The sequence below is a fragment of the Temnothorax longispinosus genome, chromosome 10, assembly GCF_030848805.1.
Source record: "Temnothorax longispinosus isolate EJ_2023e chromosome 10, Tlon_JGU_v1, whole genome shotgun sequence".
Classification (NCBI taxonomy): Eukaryota; Metazoa; Arthropoda; class Insecta; order Hymenoptera; family Formicidae; genus Temnothorax; species Temnothorax longispinosus.
In genome coordinates, this window is record NC_092367.1 from 9,953,948 (window position 1) to 9,960,209 (window position 6,262).

The window sequence follows — 6,262 nt, forward strand, 5'->3', positions numbered from 1 at the left end:
TATCCGTTAATGAGGGATTAATTATGTTCGGACCTCGAGTGCTAGTGCCGGCTAATCTAAGAAAGGAGGCTTTAAAAGCGCTTCATTTGGGCCACCAAGGTATTGTCAAGTGCCGTGAACGCGCGAAATCTAGCTTGTGGTGGCCAGGCATTTCAAATGACATTAAGCAAAAAATCGAACAATGCCGTATTTGCGCCGAGCATAGACAGAATCGTCCTGAACCGTTGTTGTCTTCAAAGTTTCCTGACCGGCCGTGGGAAGTTGTTGCCATGGATTTTTTTAAATTTAAAGATTGTTGGTACCTCTTAATAGCTGATTATTATTCTCGGTACCCGGAACTTTATAAGGTGCGAACGATGACTGCCAGAACTGTGGTGCAATGTTTGACTGATTGTTTTGCCAGGCACGGAATTCCATCGGTGCTTCGCAGCGATAACGGACCGCAGTTTGACCCCTTGAAGACTCGAGAATTTATTGAATTCAAGAACAAATTTGGTTTCAATCACGTCACCTCGTCTCCTCATTATCCGAAAAGCAACGGCTTTATAGAGATTATGGTAAAGACAGTAAAACTTGGTCTTGCAAAAACGGGAGACATGTCGTTATTTTTGATGGAGTATCGGTCAACACCTTTGGAATGCGGATTTACCCCTAGTGAACTGTTGATGGGACGGAAGATTCGTTCACTATTACCAATTCATCCGGACAACTTAAAACCTACTTTGATCGACCGCGAGTTGCTGTTACAACGGGAAAGTGCCCGAATCAAGCGGCAGAAAGTCAACCATGATGGAAAACACTATGCGACAGAGTCAGTTCATCTCAGAGTAGGGGATGAAGTTTGGATTAAAGACATTAGAATGTGGGGAGTCATAAAAGAAGTATGCCTAGAGCCGCGTTCATTTATAGTGAACTGTGCCAAGGGTGATTTCAGACGTACTCGCTCACATTTGATTAAACTGTCACCCTGTGAGAATAAGGAACAAAACGACGACAGCGAGGTCGAAGAAGATAAAGAGGAAAGGCCTCTAGTCATCAAGGAAGATTCAGAGGAAGCAGCGGAAGCAATTCCAGAGTCAAGCAGGACAACATCAGATGCCAATCTTTACCAGGAAGCAACACCGCGTCGCGGAACTCGTAATCGGAAACCTCCCGAATTCTTCCACTCTGACCCCAGATTTAGTAGTTATAAAGAGAAAAGCACGACCAAATAAACGTCCTATTTAAAGAAAGGGGGATGTTGTATAATAGTCTAGTTAGGGATTTCTGGGCTTATTGTCGTGCGCACTAGGAAATAGGGGGCGCGGAGAGATACGTGTGGTAGGTGAGAGAGAGTAGCCAAGATGGTCGACATGTAAAGACGCCTCGTGTACTTAGCTTATAATAAAGACTTTGAATAGATACATAACAGTAGTTACTTACGCTAACCGGGTCAAATTGTTGAGAAAACAGATATTAGAACCACATAAAAATTCAGGACATGTCAAACATTTGACCTTCCCGGTCAAAATCGTTAAAGCATCTTTAGAAAGGGACATGTGTAAATGTTTTATTAAAGGATTAAAACCGGAAATTGAACAAAGTGTAACAAGTAATTTGGATGTCCAAGCCACCGTAGCTGACGCGTTGAATAGAAAGAGAGCTGCGCGAAATGACAGATTTACGACAGGGTCAAGGTAATCTTGCAGGAAAATCATCAAACACTAATCGCTTGCGGGAAACCTGCCAGATCTGTTATAAAGAAGGACATTTAGCCTCTAACTGTAAGAAATTGACTCAATTTTCTCCGCAATCCCATAATAAAACCGATTTGGGAACCGAAATTCTAATATGCTAGATATGTAAAAAACGCGAACAAGGCGCCGACAAATGTCGCCTCCGCGACCCTCAGGCCCGATGATCTGTCAATATATGTAGTTCAAGAAAGTCATGTCATTTGTCAATTATGCTCTAAATCTGGTCACAATGCTAAATCTTGTAGAATAAATAATACTAACAATCAGAATAAACCCGCTGTAATTTGTCAATGTTGCGATAAACCAGGACATTTAGCTAACAATTGCTGAAAAAAGCAAAAAGAACAACGTGACACGGCGAATAGACTGAAAATTGTCTGTCAGATTTGTAATGGTGTCGGGCATATCGTAAAAAACTGTCGAACTAAGGTAGAGCAAAACGTGACATCCAAAACCTCCATTATTTTATCGTTATTGTAACCTTGAAAACTGCGAATTGTGAATTGCGAGCAATAATCGCAGGTAAGCAATTAATCAGGGAAACTCCAATGGCCCCTCAAAGTCGGGTGTGCAGCAGGGGTCCGAACGGATCTCACACCCATCGACATCTCAGAAAACCCAATAAACAAAAAAACGATAGAGTTACAACCCGTAACCGTAAATCTCGATAAACACCGTCGCGTGCCAACCATTCAGATAGACTTTGGTAAACCGATTTCCCACGTTACCCTTATCCTAGATACCGGTTCTGCCTCAAATTTCATTGAAGAAAAATTTTTGTCAAATAACAATACCATCAATCACAGTAAACTTTTGCAATTAAGCGGCATAAATGAATACCCAGTTTATACTCTCGGAGAAGTTATTTTACCACTTTTTGGAAAACCAGTAACTTTTAACGTAGTGTCAGACGATTTACCGATTCCGCAACCCAGTTTATTAGGCAACGACTTTTTTAGCAAACTTCTTCAAACATAGATTACGCGACGGGACACTTAAACGTATCAGGAATTAGCATACCTTTCCTTTCACCGGAAATTATCACAGCTTTTCCGCGGTCGGAATCCTTATTTTATGTAAGGATAGAAAACCTAGAAATAAAAATAGGATATCTACCAAAATTAAAAATAGCCCACGGGATTTAACTGGGAGATACCATAGTAGAAAACAATTCAGGAAAGACATATCTAAAGGTTATAAGTACTTTGGACGAAGAAGTGGAAGTTCAAGTACCAACCCTGCGTCTTAAACCATTAAACGAATTATTTGACAATCATGAGTCAAATATGGAGACTCATAATAACCAAGAAGAAACTGCAAATACGCAAATTAATCCTCGACACTTATTGTTAGAGAATGATCAAATTTCTTGTAAAATGATTGACGGGACAAATAAAGAAGAAATGAAAGTGGATAATAATAATGAAAATAAAAAATAGTGACAATGGCGATGATGCAAATTTAAATAATAAAAACGGGATTATAAATAAAAATAAAACTATAAGAGAAAACAAAAAAATTAGATAACAATTTTAATCTAGATATTCGAGAGGAAGGTTTTCAAACCTCTCCCGAAATGCTAGACTCCCAAATCCTTGGAGGGGGAAGTAACCAAACCCCTCGCAAATTATTAAATAATTCCAAAAATCCTGGAAAGTGAAGTTACCAAACCCCTCCTGAAATGTTAAATGATTTTCAAATCCTTGGAGGGGGAAGTAACCAAACCCCTCCTGAATTATTAAATGAATCTAAAAATCCTGGAGAGGGAAGTTACCAAACCTATTTTGAAATATTAAATAATTCCCAAATCTTTGGAGGGGGAAGTTACCAAACCCTTCCAAAAGATTTAAATAATCTTAGAATTGCAGAGGCAAGTTTCCACACACAGACTCCTCTAGTATATTCTACTTCCGTCGATTACGAGGAGGGAAGTAACCTCACTACGTAATACGACAGAATTTTGTTTACGAGAGCCAAAAAGTAAGAGCTTCGTAAATCCTGTGTAAAAAATAATATTTCCAAAGATTGGAATACCCATAAAAAGTAATATTAATAAAAATAATACCTCTCATGTTACTATTGGAGAACTCGTGAGAAGAGTAAAATTATATAATCCTAATAAGGGAAAAATTTATGAGATTAACAAAAAAAGTAAACCGTCTTCAAAAACTTTGGCATGCGCACAAGCTCGATTCCAGGAAATAATGAAAAATTTCAGGTACAAGCGTAAATCGGAGCAACATCAATTAACGATGAAACATCGGCTAACAATGTTATTTCACGTGAATGTTTTGTATCATCCGGAGAACCTAAGAAAGATAGACTTACGGAGATTACGAAATTGCTACGACTAGAGCATTTAAATCATGAAAAAAGAAAAGTGAAGGAATCAAAGCTCACTCGCCGATCAATAACCGTCCGTGCTCAGTTTACTTATCCTAATCTTAAGGGCTATCTTAGACGCATAGAAATTTCCGCGAAATAGAAAAATCGTGGAGTTCGCAGGATGTAACAAAAATATCCATTAGATATCCATGTGTTATCCACATATCCATGTCCACAAAATATCTACACAGTAAAGAAATTTAAGTTTGTATATTTTTGTTTAAAAAGGTCCTTGTTAAAATTTTTGTGTTAAAAATGTAACTTATTTATGTCTTAAGGGGTAAAACTTCGAATTAAGGGCGACCTCAACGATTTTAATGACCTTGATATATGTTGTCAAGGTCATGACCTCGAGTTACCTTCAGAAGGTTTTAGCCGTCGCTCGTTATTCGTTAAAAAGTTATTAACAAAAAAAGTTTGGAAACTATAGCAGCTATTTTGAGTATTGGAAGGCATAAATAACTAATATATATGTCGAAACAGTTCACGCATATACTTTCCACGCGAAACGAGTTGTCACATGAGTTCGTGGCGTGCTTTACGAGCTCGTTTATTGTATATCGTCACAAATATTTACACAGATGATCGACTAACTTATTTTGTTTAATACCACCTCTACTTAAATGAGCTCGTAAAGCACGCCACGAATCCATGTGACAACTCGTTTCGCGTGGAAAGTATATGCGTGGAGGCCGTAAGTTCCGTCCCCCTGCGGTCACATGGGTTCGTGGCGTGCTTTACAAACTCGTTTATTGTATATCGCCACAAATATTCACACAGATGATCGACTAACTTATCTTGTTTAATACCACCTCTACTTAAACTAGATGACATAAAATATGTGTATTCAGGAAATTAATAGAGAATATTATTATATTTCATTATGTATATATATAAACGAGCTTGGACTTGGTTAGTGGATGCGTGTGTGAGTGGATGCAGAGTGCGATTGCGGTATAGCGTACTGCGATTAACGGCGTGCGTAGTTTTGTTTTGCGGAGGAAACGGTGAGATTGGAGGGAAAGAAGGGATTGCTGAGAGGGAGGTATAATTAACAGGATAAGTACACGTCGAAGTTTTGAGGTTAGGCCAGAGAGGGGAAAGGAATAGGCTGGGGATAAGATAGGGAATTTGCTTCTCTTTTCTTTAGCATCGCGTATCGCCGCTCGAGGGTTCTCCCGTGAAAAAGGAAAGGCAGGTGGCGCCTGGCGTATCGGTGCAAGTACAACTACCGGAGGCAAGGAGAGAGATGGCTGAGTATCGCGTCGGAGTCAAGGAGAGGGAGCCGTGTGATACAGCACACGTAACATTGCAGGAAGGGAGGAATGTAGAGGGGATGAGAATAAGGGAGGAGGCGAGGAGAAAGAGATCGAATTCAACGAGTATTATGGAATGCTTGCAAGGGACTATAAGCAAAGAAAATGAAATAAATATTGCAAAAAGAAAGAGATGTGAGATAGGTGCGGATGATATTTTCAAGAAGTGTAACAGAGTAGACAGAACTCTACCTGAAGTGAAAAGGTTGGAGGATGAAAGGAAGAAGAGCGAGGAGAAAAGGAAGAGAAAAGAGGAAGATGCATTGGTGGCAATTCTGAGAGAAATAAAGGAAGAAATGGTAGATATGAGGAAAGAAATGAGTGAAGTTAAAGCCAAAATGAACAGGCTAGAAGAAAAATGGGAGACGAGGGAGAGAAGGCTAGAGGGTAGGCTGGATAAAATGGAAAAAAGAATGGAAGATCTAGAACGACAAAGAAATGGAGGAACCCGGGAAAACGAAAATTTAGCTGAAGAGGTGGCGGAGAGAGCAATCGATCTGCTGAGAAAAAAGGATGGTAGCACGGAGTTACAAGGAGAGAAGATCATGGAGGTGACAATGGAGGAAGTGAGAAAATTGAAGAGAACACTAGAGGAAAAAGAGAGGAAGGAAAAGAAAAATAATATAGTGATAAGAGGACTGAATAAAGGGGAAGGTAGTATTAGGGATACAGCAGGTAAATTCCTCAATAAGGAGTTTGATGTCAGGGAAAAAGTGAAAAATGTACAGGTGGTAGGTAGAGAAGGAAAGGAGGTGATAATTGTGGAGCTGATCAACTGGGAGGTGAAAGAGAAAATAATGAAGGAGAAAAAGAAACTAGTGGGCA